This window comes from Macaca fascicularis, chromosome 9, assembly GCF_037993035.2.
Source record: "Macaca fascicularis isolate 582-1 chromosome 9, T2T-MFA8v1.1".
NCBI lineage: Eukaryota > Metazoa > Chordata > Mammalia > Primates > Cercopithecidae > Macaca > Macaca fascicularis.
The window spans coordinates 82308254-82327104 of NC_088383.1; the positions used below are offsets into that span (position 1 = coordinate 82308254).

At 38.2% G+C, this 18851-nt stretch overlaps 1 long non-coding RNA gene across 1 annotated transcript in view; it reads right to left on the reverse strand.

Annotated features, from left to right (window-relative positions):
* Positions 1–18851, reverse strand: part of LOC102140847 (uncharacterized) — a 423938-nt gene that overhangs the window by 187017 nt on the left and 218070 nt on the right. The window lies entirely within an intron of this gene.

The window sequence follows — 18851 nt, forward strand, 5'->3', positions numbered from 1 at the left end:
AAGTTGCCCCTTCAGGGAACTTGAACTTAATTCTGCAGGAGAGTGCTGGGAAATGGAGTAGCACACTTGCCCTGGAGCTATCTCACATAGGGGTCAAGGAGCTGGGCTGCTTCTGGGAGGAGCAAAGGCTTTAATTCCATGAAACTTCCTGCAAACCACTTGAGCAGAGGAACACCTCAGCTAAAGAGATGCTAGTGGTTGCAGTTGAATTTCATGACAATGTGCACCAAATTGGTGAGGCACCTTGAGCACTGAATGGAGTTAATACTTTGGGGAATATTTATCAGCCAATAACCAAGGGGAATTGGAGGTTAAACACATTAGCTTCCTTGCCATTCATGTAGGATAACTCCAAGGCCTGTGCTGTATTGATGTTCAGTGTTCCAAGAAGGATTGAGCTCTATAGACCCAATCAGCTCTATAGACCCAAGCAATAACCTGTTTGATGCTATCTGTCTGGGCTTCACTCTTTTCTTTTGCTCACTTCCCCTGCTGGAATCACCTGCCAAATAAAGTACTTGCATTCACATCCTCGTCTTATGGTCTACTTCTGGGGAAAAATCAACCTGAAGAGTGGAAAATCATTTTAACTTGTTATCAGGATTTTTGCAAAATAACAACCATTTTGCAGCACAGACATCAAATAAGAGGCAAGATTGATTTCCACTACTAGCATAAAAGTAAAATATATTTCTTCCTCTATTTTCTTCTCCAAAATGCTCTATCCAAATTAATCATCTTACTTCTTCAGTGTTGTAACTCTTCTTACATAAAATACCCAAATTTGACAATTGGACAATAGCATATTAAAGTAATTTTCTTGGCATCTCCAAAAAGATCACTCTGCCTGCCTCAGTAATTATGTCATCTGGGATTTTCCAGGAGACTTACACAAAATCTAAGAGGCTTTTCTCTCTTACTATAATTCCACCATACACATTGCTGCCAAATCAATATTTTAGCACATAGCTGTAATGACATCACTCCCAAGTTTAAAAACATTTAGAGGCATCATGCACCATGGATCCTACAGAATTAAATAGAATCTCCTTCACCTGATATTGAAAATCTTCCAAAATCAAATGCTACATTGTATAATCAGAACCAAATTTTCAATAGCAAGTATCCTACTGGACTCAATAAAGGGTTTTTGGACATGTGTTGCATGTGGGTATTAAGCTGACCAACAATGCAAGTTTGCCTGCAACTGAATGTCTCAGTTTTAACACTGAAAATCCCACGTCCCAAGAAACCCCTATGACCCTAGCAAACTAGGACAAGTGGTCACCCTGCATATGACAGCACCCACTGCTGCAGTGTACTTATTTTTCACACTATCAAGGAAAAAGCTATGCTCAAATAAATTAATGGTCTTATCTTTAATGGTGTATGTGGTTGAAAGAAGGAATCTCTGATGCCAACACACACAGTGAGAGGGGAGGGAATGTACATACAGAGTGAGCAGTCAGAGCAGTATGTACCTCATTATTCATTGAAATCAGAATCTTAGCACCTTTCCTATTTTCCCCAAACTTCTAACTACTTTTACTTAATATTCTGTTAGAGCTAAACACCCTCACCCCCAATCACCTCCAAGGTCCCTACACATTTGGGGTTTCAACTGTTTGCTCATACTGTTCCCCCCACCACCTTGAATGCTCCCCTTCATACCACCCCATCAACTCCTATCACATGGGATCCACTCTGTAAGACCCACTCAGATGCTGCTACCTCCATAAAGATGTTGTTATTTCCTGTCCCCAGTTCCAGGTTTGGTTTTCTCTTCACTTTGAGCCCTCACTACATTTCGTTCCTTTTTCATGGCACTAAAGGAATTTCATTATTTTAAGTGCATGCAGAGCTTTATAATCATACTTTAGTACTATTCTTCACAACTCCTCAGCGAGACCCTTGCACACGGCAGAGAGTCTTGCTTTCCTCTGACAGGTGAGGAAGCCGAGGCTGATGATGATTGGATCAGCCACCTCCGCTTGGAGCTCATGGGTTGCTGAACCGGAATTCAAACCCAAAAATTCTAACCTGAGGTCTAGCATAGTGCTCCTTACTCATAATCAAATGTAATCAACTCACTGGACTTCAAATTATTTGCGGTATTAAAAACCATATATTAGTTGTGATTGTACCTCGGTAACAACATTTATGTAGAGATTTTAATCCTGACATTCAAATTTCTCCCTCAGGTAAACCCCATTTGTTAGCAATTACAGCTACAAATATGTTTGTATAGGATAGTCCTCATTTGGATTTCTTTTAATTTGGTACCGTACCTATTCCTTAAAATGTCCTTCAGACCAAGAATACAGTTTTAAGAGGATCTGTGAGGCAGAGCTCATAATTATGAAGCCAATTTCTCCCCTCTTGTTTAGCACAACAATCTACCATTTCTTAATGCAATGTTCCTTAAACTGTGAACTATAAACTATCAGTGCCCATCTTCAATAGAACTTTCCAGGGCCTTTTAAAAATGCAGATCACAGGCCAGTTACGATGGCTCACGCCTGTAACCTTAGCACTTTGAGAGGCCAAGGAGGGTGGATCACTTGGGCTCAGGAGTTCAAGACCAGCCCAGGCAACATGGTGAAACCGTATCTTTACAAAAATTACAAAAATCAGCCAGGGCCAGTAGTGCCAACTGCTTGGGAGGCTGAGGTGGGAGAATCACTTGAACCTGAGAGGCAGAGGTTGCAGTGAACTGAGATTGTGCCACTGCACTCCAGCCTGGGCAACGGAAGTGTAACTCTGTCTCAGAAAAAAAAAAAAAAAAATGCAGATCCGTATACCCTACCTCAAATATATGGATTCAGAAAACCAAGAGATGGGTTTCAGGAATGATGATCTTTATGATTAAAGTTTAAACTGAACTTAAACATTAAAGTTTACCTCCTAAGCCTACCATATAAATTTATCATAAATATAAGAATGTTACCTTCTACTGGAAACTTCTATTACTGCCTTTCTTCTACTTTACAAATTCTAGCTTCAGTCTCCATCATGTCTGTGGCACCCTTTATTTCCTTCTACATCATTCCAATCCTCCCTGAATGTTTATCCAAATTTCAGCTCCTCTAACATCATCTCTCTTTCCTCTGATCCACCATCATTGTTGCTGCTATTGTTATTGCTTTGATTGGTACCATGCATTGAGCACTTACCATATGTCAGTCGTTCTACTAAGTGCTTCATACAAACTAACTCCTCAAAAAAGTATTGTGCAGTATCTTCTGTTATCATCCCCACTCTTAAGATACTAAAACTGAAGTCAAAGACGTTTAGCAACTAGCCCAAGACCACACCACCTGTGAGGGGCAGATCAGGACTGAGTGTCTCTGACACCAAAGCCCACACCTTCAGTAACTTGACCGTGTGCTTCTTTTACAGTGTCTTCAGTACAGTGTTTCAACTGTGATAGGCACCTGTCATTGCAACTAGTCATGGTGCAGTCTCCTGGGGTGGCCTGATGAGCAATGAAGCACACTGAATCATTCTTACCAGGAATGATAAAATCTAAATGAGGTCAATTCCTCAACCCGTCATCCTCGTTTGTCTTACCTTAATTTAGAAGGAGAAAAGTTCATGATCAGAGCCAAATGATTTATTTTACTTACATTGACACAACGGCCCCCTCTACAAATAATAATAATAGTAATACATAGCTAATATACATGGTGATCACTATAGACCAGGTACTATGGTTAGTGTGTTTATATCTAATTTAATTCTTATAACAATCCTAACAAGTAAACATCCTTATCATCATCCCCATTTTACACACGAGGAAACCTGGGCTCAGAGAAGTGAAATAATTTGTACAAGTCCATATAGCTAGCTGTGGTATAGAAATGAAGTAGTCTCAAATCTTGGTGTGCTTGACTCCCAGACTCAAGCTCATTGCTGTTCTACTCCACTAAGGAAGGCTCTTATTAGGAATTTTGAACTGATAATTGGAAATTACTTCAAAAAATTTAAATACTAGAGAAAGAAGCACATTTAACTCCATAAATAAAAACCAAACTGTAGGTTATCTGTGGATTTTCAAGGAAGACCGGAAAATAGTCTTCCCTGTCACATCAATGAATGCAAATAGCTGCCAGTGTGGTTTGGCACCTGTCTCAGTCCATTCAGGCTGTTATAACAGAATACCATAGACTAGGGGGCTTATAACAAAAGAAATCTATTTCTCACAGTTCCGGAGGTTTGGAAGTCCAACACAAAGGGGCCAGCAGATTGAGTGTCTGGTGAGGGCCTGGTCTCTGATTCACAAATGGTCATCTTCTTGCTGTGTCCTCACATAGCAGAAGAGGTGAAGGAGCTCCTTAGGACTTATTTTACAAGGGAATTATTCCCATCCATAAAGACTTCACCTTCATGACCTGATCACCTCTAAATGGCTCCGCCTTCAAATACCATCACATCAGGGGTTAGGTTTCAACATATGAATTTTGAGGGGAGGCCAATTCTCACTCTACAGCAGCACCTAAACACAATGCATTTTATTAAAATTCAGCTTTGGTGGACTATAGTCTCAACTAAGGTTGGCATTGGTCCAGAAAAAGAGTCTAATTTTCAAGTTTCTCTCAAAATAGTTGATATTTGTCTGTCAAGGATTATTTCACCTAAAAACCACAAAGCAGCTGTGCATACAAAATTTCCCAGTGGAAGAAAAGTTTTTCTAAAACTAGCCAATGAAGTAGAAAACTTGTTCAGATAAGGCAAATATTCCATTAATATGGTTTCACCTTCAATGTTTGTATCAGAGTAGAAGGAGAGAGGTAGGTAGAAGACTGGAAAATGTAAAACAGTAAGACTGTATTGATTTTACTTGGTATTTTCTGCAGAAGTTCTGTTCTCAGATTCTTCCTCTGCTGTTCCTTTCCACATTAGGAAGCAGGGAGAGGGAGACCACAGGGCTCACCTTCAATATCAAACCTAAGCATTGGAGACTTTGAGACCTTTGGAATTTGCCCCCCGAAAAAACTTCCTAGCTATACCTCCATGAAGTTAAGACACAATGCCATGACCAAGCTACATCTAGCCCATATTAAAATTATCTCTTGGGAAAAGATAGCTCCTTTCTCATTTAGAAATTTAGTAGAACTCTGTCCATTTCTATGGGGAACCTATAAGAAAATGAGTCGTTAGTAAACGGCATGCAAAATTTTCCAATATTCTAAAGTGTTACGTACACTGTACTCTTCTCGTCCATCACAATGACAAAGCTTTTTATTACTAGATACACGAGGAAAATTGTTTTGTGTGACTGATTAAAACTATATATTCCCTGGCTGAGGAACTTTATAGGCTGTCTCCGGGTGAGATAACAGATTGCATTTGATAATCCACTCATCGCAGGCAGAAGCTTCACATGGCACTTCCTAATTTTAATACACCTCATAAATTTGCTCTGCTCCCTAAACCTTGAGAGTGCCTGTTTCTTCTAGTGATTTTGCTTCTTCAGTTTGCATCACCTGCCAGTTCTCCTTCTGAAAACCTTTCCACTACTTGTCAAAGAACCATCCCTATTGGAACACTCCCAAATAGGTCCTTCACTTGACCTGTCTTTTCACATTCTCTTTATTTTTGCCCTCATTTTCACTGCAAGTATCCTACTCTATTTCTTCTTTCTCTTTATTCTTCCTCTATTTGGCATTAGTTAGTTCTATAAATGTGTTTATTATTTACACAAATTCAATAACGATATGTCTTTGGGGCACATTTCATGAAGTACGTTAAAGAATCAAATTTCACTTTTTTCTATATCAGAAAAGTCAAGGGCTCAAGCATTATTCTGCACAGAAAAGCTGTTGAGTTGTCAGGCAGTTTCTCCAGACTCCAGCAGATATGCATATACATAAGAGTAAGAAAGGGAGGGGAGTGCATCTTTGTTGTAACCCTAGGGGAAAATAGTATCCTCAGGGTTCAGTTTCTGTGGAACATTCAGAGAGAGAAGTAGCTTTTTATACTTCCTACAGCTTGAAGGACCCTTCCCAAAATTTCAATATGGTGGTGTTTGCTTTGGGGCAAACAAGGAAAATCATATTCCAGCTCCTGGTTTCATTTCTCAAAGTTTTTAAAATGAGAGTTGGCCCTTTAACAACATGGGCATGCATGTTCTCACTCATAGGTGGGAACTGAACAATGAGATCACTTGGACTCGGGAAGGGGAACATCACACACTGGGGCCTATCATGGGGAGGAGGGATGGGGGAGGGATTGCATTGGGAGTTATACCTGATGTAAATGATGAGTTGATGGGTGCTGACAAGTTGATGGGTGCAGCACACCAACATGGCACAAGTATATACATGTAACAAACCTGCACGTTATGCACATGTACTCTAGAACTTAAAGTATAATAATAATAATAATAATGATAAAACATGGGTTTGAACTGCATGGGTCCACTTATATGCAGATTTTCTTCCTCTTCTGCCATTCCTCAGACAGCAAGACCAACCCCTCCTCTTCCTCCTCCTCAGGCAGTACTCAGAGTGAAAATGACTTCAAAATAATCAACCTCCACTTAATGAATAGTAAATATATTTCTCTTCCTTATGATTTTCTTAATAACATTTTCTTTTCTCTAGCTTACTTTATTGTAAGAATTCAGTATATAACACATATAATATACAAATATGTGTTAATCGACTGTTTATATTATCAGGAAGGCTTCTAGTCAGCAGTAGGGTATTAGTAATTAAGTTTTGGGGGAGTCAAGAGTTATCTGTGGATTTTTAGCCAGCACGTGGCTAAAAATCTATAATCCCAGTACTTCGGAAGGCTGAGGTGGGCGGATCACCTGAGGTCAGGTGTTTGAGACCAGCCTGGCCAACATGGTGAAACCCTGTCTCTACTAAAAATACAAAAATTAGCTGGGCGTGGTGGCACTTACCTGCAATTCCAGCTATTTGGGAAGCTGAGACACAAGAATCACTTGAACCCAGAAGGCGGAGGTTGCAGTGAGCCGCTATGGCACCACTGCACTCCAGTCAGGGCTACAGAGTGAGACTCCATCTCAAAAAAAGGAAAAGAAAAAGAAAAAAAGTTATCTGTGGATTTTCAACTTCACAGGGGGTCAGTGCCCCAACCCCTGCATTGTTCAAGGGTTATTTGTAAGTTTCTAGACAAAGCCAAAAGACTTTAGAAATACAACTAACGAACCCATTTTAAGTGTAGCTCTTACTGTTTACCATGCCAATACTGGTTTGGAATTAGAGTGTCATCATCAAGAATTTCACCTCTGCCTTATGGGCAAAATAGAAGCATTCATCTTTTGAAAAGGTCTTACTTTATTCAAATTATTTAGAATTAATCAGTTGTTCTTGAATATCATCAAATGGGAAAGGCTAACAATAGCTTTTAAATCAACAACAAATTGTTGAGTCTCTAATGTGATATTCTACATGTTATTTTGTTAATTATTCAAAACAATTGCACATTATAAATATGGTCTCATTTAACAGAAGATTAGAGGAGTAAATTCCCACAAATCACATCTAGGTCTGTGTATCCTGAAAGAATGTCCAATTTTTCATACTTTCCCTTCTTGCAGACACTTTAACACATAGGCAGAGAAAGCACTAATAAAGGAGCTATTCTAGCCTTATTCCTGACTTCAAAGAAAGAACTACTTGGACATGTGGAAACCTCAGGACACCTGAGCCAAACTGACTATATTATCCTGGAATCTGTGACAGAGAGGAAGAAAACACCAGGCAGAGTCAGGTACAAGCTGAAAACTTTAGGAAAGCAGATTTAAAAACATGAAAAGAAGAATTAGGACATCTTCACTCAAGGATGCACAAAGAGAATTGAATAACTCCTGAAGAAAGATTGGAAATAAAATCTGACTATATGCATTAAACAATCTCAATGCCACAAAAAAGGTACCCCAAGAACTGACATTTTGAGAGCTCTTTCTGAGCACACAATAAACTAACAAAAAGGGATGAGGATACTGGGAGAAGGAACATGAAGCCAATGTGAACAGAAGACAGTTGTGTGAACCTGCACTGACAGTGCCATAGTGTGATGGTTAATACTGAATGTCAACTTGATTGGATTGAAGAATGCAAAATATTGTTCCTGGGTGTGCCTATGAGGGTGTAGCCAAATGAGATTAACATTTGAGTCAGTGGACTAGGAGAGGCAGACCCACCCTCAATCTAGGTGGGCACAATTTAATCAGCTACCAACTCAGCCAGAATAAAAAGCAGGCAGGAGAATGCGGAATGGCTAGACTGGCTGAGTCTTCTGACCTTCATCTTTCTCCTGTGCTGGATGCTTCCTGCCTTCAAATGTTGGACTCCAAGTTCTTCAGCTTTGGGACTCTTAGCCCTTCAACCACAGACTGAAGGCTGCACTGTCGGCTTCCCTACTTTTGAGGTTTTGGGATTCGGACTGGCTTCCGTGCTCCTCAGCTTGTAGATGGCCTATTTTGGGATCTCACCTTGTAATCCTGTGAGTCAATGCTCCTTAATAAACTCTGCTTTATGTATACATCTATCCTATTAGTTCTGTCCCTCTAGAGAACCCTGACTAATACACATAGTGGCCATAAGATTCCATAATGATCAATCATTCATTTAGTAACTATTTCTTATAGACCATAACATGGCAGACGTTGTGCTAGGCACTGGAGTTACAGTGCTTCACAAAACTCACACATCATTTGTTCTCAGGGAGCTTATATCCTTCTCCTCTAGGTCATGACCTCCTTTTTCTTAGCCTGAAGCCAATCAATAGAAGTTGGCCTACAAAAAACTATGTAATTATAAATTTTGATAAACACTGTGAAGAAAAAACACAAGAGGCTGAGAAAAAAGAAGGCCATGACCTAGATGATGGGCCCTCAAGGGAGAATTTTCCTGAAGCAGAGTTAGCCAGTGTGTGTGTGTGTGTGTGTGTGTGTGTGTGTGTGTGTGTGTAGAAAATTGTCCCCCAGACTGGCAACAACACATTAAAAGGCTCTGAAGGGGAGAAGTCTACAGCCGATCCAAGAACCATAAGTGCCAGCTTTGGCAGGAAATGCAGGGCAGTGGGAATCAGGCAGGGGCTGGGTCAGCGAGACCTCACAGGTCATGGGATAGATCTGGGTCTTTCTCCACTGAGGCAATTTAAGCAGGAACATCATGTGACCAGATTTGCATTTCTAAAGCTTACTCAGGCTACCGTATGGGAACCAGAGAGGGAAACAAGGCAGACAGAAGAAAACCAATTATGATATGGTAACGGTCCAGGCAAGAGAGAATGGCAGCTCAAACCGTGAGGGATGCAATGTTATTGGAGCAGAATGGACTGACTGAGAGCCACTTAAGCAACAAAAACACCACAGTTTAGTGGCTCAGTGATGGATTTGAAAGGGGAGGCGTGGGGAACAGGTATGGTCAATTATGCTCTGAGTCAACTTACACTCTCACTCATGGCTTTTTGCAGAGGGTGCGTAGGAGGTAAAGGGTAACAAGTTCTTATGATTTTAGTATTTTTTATTCCATAATAACATTTCCTCTTTTCTTTCTGCCAATTATGTGTTGGTAAAACTGCGTCATTTAGCCTGTAAAGTGTCTCAGATTCTGCATTTGACTGATTACTTCCTGTGTTATTATTTTAACTTATTCTTCTACCTGCTGGGTTTCCTGTAAAATATGGTAGATCTGAAGACTCAATTGATTCTAGTTCAAACTATTTTTTTCTTTTGACTAGAATACTTCATAGGTTGCCCCATATACTTCTTGTTACATCCCATCCCAAGAAACAACATGTCAGAGGCAGCACTTTTAGTAACACTGGAGCTGATCTGGGGGCTTAAGTACCCCATTCCTTATAAAGTTCCTCTTACACCTTTTGCTTAATGGTTTCAGCAACCACCATTGGTGGTTGCTTGATCCACTAAAAGCTACTTCGATAAAATAGAGTAAAAGCACACAGATTTTAGCAAAACATGAGACAGCCTCACATAATTTCTTCATGGAGATTAATTCCAAAGGCCTCAATCCAGCCTCACCAGCTTGGACTCCATCTCTCAAGCTGTTCTGGTTTCCCTCCAGCAGCTCTGTGTACACCTTCTTAATGGCTCCCCTATTTCTTCTGACTCAAAGTATGACCATCAATATCTTATTTTCTGTCCCTTTTCTCTCTCTGCCATCTCTTTTTGGTAAATTACATTAATTCCTTCCAAACTGCCATCAGCTCCATGCAAACATTTCACAAAACCGTAACTCCAGCCTCAATCTGAGTAGCAATTTTTGGTTGCCAACTAGTCCCTCACTCTGCTATAAATCATGTACATCACCTTTAATCTCCAAACCACCTTCAGACGCCTCTCTCTCTGCCAAGGATATCATGATTCTCTCAATCACTGTTGACTACTCCTCCTACTCGCCCTCCCTACCCCTCCCCATCAGTAAGTTGACAACTCTGTGCAATCTTCCTCCAACATATCCCTCTCATTTTTCTCTTTCCAAACCAGTGCCAGCCCTCTAGTACAGGTTATCATCTCTTGCCTAGACCATTGCAAACAGCTTCTTGATAGCTCTCCCACTTATAATCCGCCCTAAACCTAGGGCTGGGAAAAGCTCATAAAAGTACAGCCAGAGTTCCCCTGTTCAAATAGTTTCACTTTCTATCCAAAGGAAATACTTAGCTAACAAAGGAAATATAAGTTGTTCATGCTACCCGCAATCTGTCCCTTTTACCTAAACAGACTTTGTCCCACCCATGCATTACTCGGGCCTGCACCTCTGCACCACTACTGCTCTCTGAGTCTCTACCAAGGAATCATACCTTTAGCCAGTTCCTCATTCCTGATGCCCAAATCACCTTCGGTTACAAATAACCTACTCATTCTTTTCCTCTTCACTAAATGACATATATATATTGACGTCAAATAATTGGCAATGAAATATGTAGATATGTATATAATATGCCTAATATAATATGCATAAAAATAATGTATAACATATACATATCTACATATTTCATTGCCAATTAATTGAATCACTGAGATATTATATTCTTTCTGTAACAGATTTTCTTTTCATTCTCTAATTCTACCAACCTAAGAGAATAATTTAGTATACTTCTTTCTATAATTGCTTTTTATCTTATGTAAAAAATAGTTACACAAAGATAAATATTTGGTAAATAGTTTGACTTTTAAACAGATCATGTGATATACATGATAACATAATATATAAATACATATTCTGTAACTAGGTTTTCTTATATAATTTACATGCACATGTTTTCACTGCAATTTATAGAGATCTACTTCACACATATTAACAATTATCTCATATACTGTAATGCAGACGATCCTTAGCTTATTCTACCATTCCCCTAGACGAGCATTCAGTTCATCCCCTTTTTTAACAATTAGAAACAATGTTGAAATAAATCTCTTTCTATGTAAATTTTTATAACTTATTGATTTTTTTAAAATCAATTCCCAGAAGTGAATTACTGGTTCAAATAACATGCACATTTAAAATCTAATAAAATGCAGACAGATTATGTCCCAAAAGTAATAATGTACCCTTAACGACAACAGCATATGAAGGTAAGTATTTTTCCACACCTTTTCTAATGATAATGCATTTAATTTTTTTCACTTTCATCATGTAATTATTTGAAAAATGTTACCTTGGAAGTTTAGCATTACATATACATTACAAATTTCTTTATTCTTTCATCCTAGATATCTTCCTTTTCCTCAGAAACCTTTGTAGCACATTTTTTGCCCTTTTGTGGAACTTTTCATATTATACTTTATGCTGAATTGAGGTTTCTTATTTTATATCTCTACCACGTTGTAGCTTAAAAGGATAGGTCTCCTATCTTCCCTGTTCATATAACTTCCATAACATTAACACAGTAGCAATACATAGGAGATGCTCCAATTTTTGTTTAATAGAATCCAGTTGATCAGTTAGAGAAATGGGAGCTCAGGGCTAAGAATTAAGTGTGTATAACTGTGTCCTCTTGGAGGAAACTGCAAGTGGATTGCTGCAAAATTCTATCACTGGCAAAACAGTGGAACAAAGCAGATACAGGATGTTCACTTATCAAATCTACTGCTCAAACATCGAGGGTAGGTAAAGCCAATCAACAGACTATGACAACATCAGGATGTTTACAAGCCAAAACCCTGGGGAGAAGCACATCCACAGGGAAGCACAATATAGTAAGAAAAGTTTTTTTTCTTCATTTGTAGGAACCTTATTTTAAAATAAACTCAGATGAAATGCTTACCAGTGGGTAAATGATAAAGATTATAGCTCAGCTTAAAAATGACATAATAACACCTGAAAGGCAATAGAGCTCGCATACCCTGAATAGGGCAATATTCAGGTTATTGAAAGTTGCCTTACATACATTATCCAGTTTCACACACATAAACACACATCCCTGTGCAGGAGGTATTATTATTATTATTATTATTATTATTATTATTATTTTGAGATGGAGTCTTGCTCTGTTGCCAGGTTGGAGTGCAGTGGCATGATCTTGGCTCACTGTAACCTCTGCCTCCCGGGTTCAAGTAATTCTCCTGCCTCAGTCCCTTGAGTAGCTGAGACTACAGGCACGTGCCACCACCCCCAGCTAATTTTTGCATTTTTAGTAGAGACAGGATTTCACCATGTTGGCATGGATGGTCTCAATCTGTTGACCTCATGATCCGCCCTCCTTGGCCTCCCAAAGTGCTGGGATTACAGACGTAAGCCAAAGCGCCTGGCCTACTATTTTTAATTCTTATTATTTTAATCCACATGTTGCATATGGGGAGTTGAATTTCCCAATCATAAATTGTACATACAGGGGAACTGAGTTTGGAGCCCAGATATGTTTGAGTCTAGACTATCTATAGTTTCTCACCTATAGAGATACAAAAACAGAGACCTGATAGGTTGGGCACGGTGGCTCAAGTCTGTAATCCCAGTACTTTAGGACGCTGAGGCAGGCGGATCACGAGGTCATGAGTTCAAGGCCAGCCTGGCCAATATGCTGAAACCCCATCTCTACTAAAAATACAAAAATTAGCCAGGCGTGGTGGTGCATGCCTGTAGTCCCAGCTACTCGGGAGGCTGAGGCGGGAGAATTGCTTAAATCTTCGAGGCTGAGGTTGCAGTGAGCCGAGATCAGGCCACTGCACTCCAACCTAGGTGACAGAGCGAGACTCCACCTCAAAAAAACAAAAAACAAAACAAAAAAACACACACACACACACAATAAAACAGGAGCCTGATAAATCTTTGTCAGAGGTGCCGGAGACCATGATTTCTTTCAGCAGGAGAATGGAAAGATGACATTCAAACCAGTCCAGACTTAGCACTTACCATGCTAGCACAGAAGTTAGAATCTCCTCAGAGTCAAAAGCCCAGCAGACAAAATAAACCAAACAAACAAGCAATGTTCTACCCCACACACTTATCATTAATTCCTAAGGATAAAAAAAGTCCCAAAAATGACGTAGATTTACTTTCAAAAAAATATAAACCAAGCAAATCTAATGGAATATGTAACAAAATATAGCTAACAAGATAAAACAACATAGTCATTTAAAACTGAGATTAAGTTTCTTTTCTAAACTTTTTTTTTTTTCTTAGTGGACTACACCCCGTGTCTCTTGAACTTGAGCCACCTGTCATACAACACAAGTGTTAAATGCCACATTAGCAGGTCCATGCTGCTTGCTCAGAACCTCAACTAGCTCCTTTTAATTCATGCTGTCTAATTTTTTTGTTTCCTAAAGTTACCAATGTTTGTTGTTCTTTTAAATAATGTTTGTTTGTTTGTTTGTTTGTTTGTTTTCTCACTTCCTCTTTGAGCCAATAAGGCACTGATAAAGATGGCATTTGAATTCATTCCCCTCCATTGGATTAAATCAGGGAAGGTCTTTTTGCCCCGGGTAGATAATGCCCAGGAACTCTAAAGTCTAATCTTGATAGAGATAGAGATAGAGATAGAGACAGAGATGATAGAAACAGAAAAGTAGAAGATAAGAAGCTATGACTCAGAGAAATCTCAATTCAAATTTTCAAGCTCACAGTTGCAGGAGCCTGAGAAGCATATTTAACCCATTTGATCCTCCAGTTTTTCATTAATATCAAGGTTATAATAGTATCTACTTTATAAGATTTTTGTGAGAGTTAGATGGTGCACATACACCCTAAGTAAGTTTTCAATTAGTGGAAATTACTTATAATTAAAACTGTTAGCAGAGTCAGCCATGTTTAGACAAAACTAAAAGGAAAAAATGTCAAAATAAACTTCTAAACGCCATGAATATAAATCTAAAAACTATTTTTTTTAATTTCTTTTTATCTCTACTTCTGATTAAAGATAGGATTCAGCTCAATTTCCAAGGAAATAGGAATTACTGGGGCCTCACTTAGATTCCAAATGAACAGCAAAAGGGAAGCATCTCACCCTCTTAGAGGGATGCTAGGATATTTGAAAAGCAAAAAGTTTTGTGGATATATTTAGAAAGTTAATGTGTCTTCCAAGAAAGGAAAAGGAGAGCAAGGACTTCAAGAGACGAAATCATACTGTGACTTGTATTACAGTTTTTGGACAGAATTTTGTTGAGGGTATATTGATGGCAAAATGTGGAAGAAATCCCCAAGAGGGCAAAATAACAAACTCATCCCCCTTTCTTTTCCCCTCCATAGATTTTAACTATGTAGCAGTATATCCCCACCTCGTCTAGGTGATTGTAAGGCATGCATTTTTAATTTTGGTAAGTGTGCATATTTTACTAAGCGGCTCTCCTTGAAAGGGTGATCATCCATAAGCTGTATCAAATCAGAGCATGGGTGTCAGCCACTTGCACAGGGAAAAATGTATTAAGTAAAGTGACTGAAGGATAGCAACAGACACTGCTCCTCGGAGAGCGGTTGGGCCAGAAAACCATTTCTTAATCAATTAGAGGCCAAATAGTGTCAAAGTTTTAAAATTTTTAAAGATTTCTTCACTAGTTCTTAGAGGGGAGAAGAGAGAGGATAGGAAATTAGGCAGCAGAGGTTTTGAGCAGAGTTAACACAAATGGATGAAGGCAGAGGATGAAAAATGAAAGTGATGGTGAGATGAATTATTAATTTCCTGAAGTCCAAATCTGTTTCAGTTGGAAGTGAAGCTTTGACTCAGAGAGATTTGATAGAACCAAAATCATGTTACTGGTTCCATTTGCTGTAATTCTTTTAAAATAGACCTTGTATTACTGTATAGACGGATCACAATACATTAGAACAGGTTAAATCTTTCTATCACAATACATTAGAACAGGTTAAATCTTTCTATTGCTCTATCGTTGCAATAACATATAATCATTTTCTCTGTTTTAATTAAAATCTAATTTTTTGTAGTCTGATTTCTTCTGAGTCTGTTTTTGTTCCAGACTAACCCACTAAACCTTTGTAAGGCAGTAATTTTAGAAGGATCTCCAAGTAAACAATAGGCTATTCTCATTTGGCATTTATACTTGTAAAACCATAGTGTTGGTATTTTCATGTCTTCTGTTTTCCATAAAGTAATTAAATTAGTCAACTTCTAACAAAAACTGCATCATCGTGAAAATCAAAATCCAATAGTCAGAAGCATGTGTTAAGTCCAAACTTCTTTTTATTTGTTAGTTCCATTAGTCAACTTTATAGAGCAGAAGGGAGGAATGGAGGACAAAAGGAACCCCATACAAGCACTGTGCCATTATGGTTTGAAGCAAAATCTTTTTACTCCTTACAGAGATCCCAAGAGGTAGTTATTATAAGAAAATGTCCATTTAGAGAGTTCAATCATTTAAATTCACAAAGCAAATATGTGTCTGTTCTGGATCCAAACTAATAATTAAATCAGGAGAACACATGAAGGAGCTGTCTACTATGAAAAATATATATGTCAGTAGAGGTTTCTTAAGCTTTAGCTTAGAAAACATTCATGCAGGAAAACACTAATGCAAGTCAGAGCTCAGAAAAAAAAAATCTAAAAACCACAGGAGGTAAGATCTCAAATGAGCAGGTAAAAAAACCAAACAAACCTCAGTGAAATAATAAAGGGCAATCTTCATTCTATATGGCCAAAACTTGATACACAGAGAAGGGAAAATGGAGAAGAGAGGAGAATGGACAGAGACTGTGTGTGTGGTAAACTGAAAGCTGAAATCTAAGGACCAAATAAAGAGAAAGAGCCAAAGAAAATGTTGGGTCTCATCTCACAAGTAGAAGAAGACATTCATAACTCTCAAAGTCAATGGTCTGAAATTGTCACAGCCAAGAGGAACCTAAGGAAAATAACAACTAAATGTAATGTGTTATCCTTGATGGAATCAAGAATTTAAAAAAAAAAAAGACAATAAAGGAAAACTAAAGAATTCTTAATAAAATACAGACTGTATTTAATAATAATTATATTAATAGAATTCATCAATTGTGACAAATGTGCCATGCTGATGTAAGATATTAATACTACAGGAAACCAAATACAAGGAAAATGAGAATTCTCTGTATCATAATTTTTTTTAACCTAAAAGTATTCTAAAATTAAATGTTTCTTAAAAAAGTCAACAGTCTAAACACAGATTTTTGTGGTAATTTTGTCCCAAGGAAAATCCTAAGAGGATAAATGCAAGGCTTCCAACTCTGCCCTCAAGAGGGGTAAGGAATAAGGATCCTTATAAACAAAATATTGGTACAGGTCTTGATACCACCAAGATATACTCTTTATTTCACATTGCAATAAATCTACTTATTAAAAAATTAAAAGAACTGCGCCTTAAAACACACACACAACACAAATTTTCTTAAAGTTTTCAAGAATTTAAAATTTAGCCTTAATTTTATAAAGGCAGGAAATCAAATAACTTTCTGTTTATTTAAACAAATTACCTGGAAAATGCAGTCTTAATCAAGTAATACCAGTTATGCATCTCCTTAAGCATACTAAACTTATGTACCTAGAGACAGCCAAGAACATCAGACCAAATGTAATTAACTAGTGGTTCACACTAGATGGATGATCTTGTATCCAAAATGAAAAATTAAAAGGACTCAATGCCACTTCTGTTAACACGATCATTAATACTGTAATACCATTAAGCAGAAAAAGTTATAGTGGTAAGAGAATCATTGCACACATAGCTCAGTAACCAGTCACTAAATAACACAATAGCTATATAAAAAAGGACCCTAACATAAGGTACAAAGAGAGACTAACCCCACATTACTCTGAGTGTCTCCCTCAGCCTGCTGTGTCCACACCTGGAAAGGTATTTCTGTCTCTGCAACAATCTTGCATCTCCCATCAGGCAGCTGAACCTGAAAAATTTGAAATGGACCTTAGGCTTACTGTGGCCATTTGAGTTCACATAAAATCAGGACACTTTCCAAAGGAATCTATTGAATGTCAGGTTTGAGTCAAGGTTTTAATTTCACAGTAGATTTAACTGAAGAGATTTAATTTTACCAAATTAAAAACTCATGTCTTACAACAACCCCCAAACCCTCCAGGAGTGAACTCAGACAGAGAAAGTTTGATCAGAGCCTCCACTAGAAAGAAAAAGACAAGATGCTAGATGCCCTAGTTTAAAACCTCAGAGGCTCGGGATGGAGGAACATGGAGAATTAACACTCTGTAAAAGAGATACTGTTCTTGATGACTGGAAACAATTTCTCCAATCAAAGGGCACCTATCTGCCCTCAACACACTCCTCCACAGCCCATTTTTATGTATGTGCAACACAGATTTTGTCCAAGCAACTCCCAGAAATTGAGAGGAGGAGAATGATGGCTAATATTAGTAGTCAATAATATGCTACTGTCTTCCATGCATGTGGGCATGGGTGAGATAGTGAGGGAATTAAAACTACCTGTGAAAACTTAATAATGGAAAAGAAAAAAGAGGGAGGCAGGGTGGCTGGAGGAAGAATCAAATCAACAGATATTAGCTGATGAGAAAAATGCCAAGTAGAGAATAAAATGAGTAATGGCTAATATTAATGCATCACTTAGCATGCGGCAGACACTGCAGTAGGCCCTTATACACATTATCTCAATTTCACAATGATCCTGCAGTCTATGTATTATTCAAGTTGTATAGAAGAAAAACTGAGGGTAACTGACATTACTTGTCTTGCCCTAGGAACAGTTTAAAATTTTAGGCACAAGACAAAATCCCAGGTCAGTTTAATCTTCTCAGCCTTTGCTTTTTTCATTACACTATCCTGCCTGTCCAAGAAAATAAGTTAACACCTAGGTAATCAGTAAGATAAAATAAGTTCCAAAAGATTTACATATGTCTATAAACCTTAATCCTCCATCCAGGTTGTAAACTCCTTAAAACAAGGACCAATCAGTTCATGTGCTTCTAGGTAAAACAATATTTTACAGTTATATAAATGTGATGAAGCAAAAAATATGCTTCTGTAAAAAACTGAGTTTGCAGGAGCTAAACTGAGGCATTCCACCAGTAAAATAAAATAATGGTGCTCTGTTACACAGTAAAAAGTTGATCTGTCAATCTGTGGATCTGTACACTTAAGACTGTATATTTAATTGCATGTAAATTATATATCAATTAAAATCAATTAAATAGATTGTAAAGGGAAAAAGTGAGCACTGATTTCTTTTCTTTCATTTTCTCTTTTTTATTTTCTTTTCTCTCTTTTTGAGATTGCATCTTGCTTCATTACCCAAGCTGGAGTGCAGTGGCGAGATCTTGGCTCACTGCAACCTCCACCTCCCCGGTTCAAGCGATTCTCGTGCTTCAGCCTCCCATGTAGCTGGGATTACAGGCACCCACCACTATGCCTGGCTAATTTTTGTATTTTTACTAGAGATGAGGAT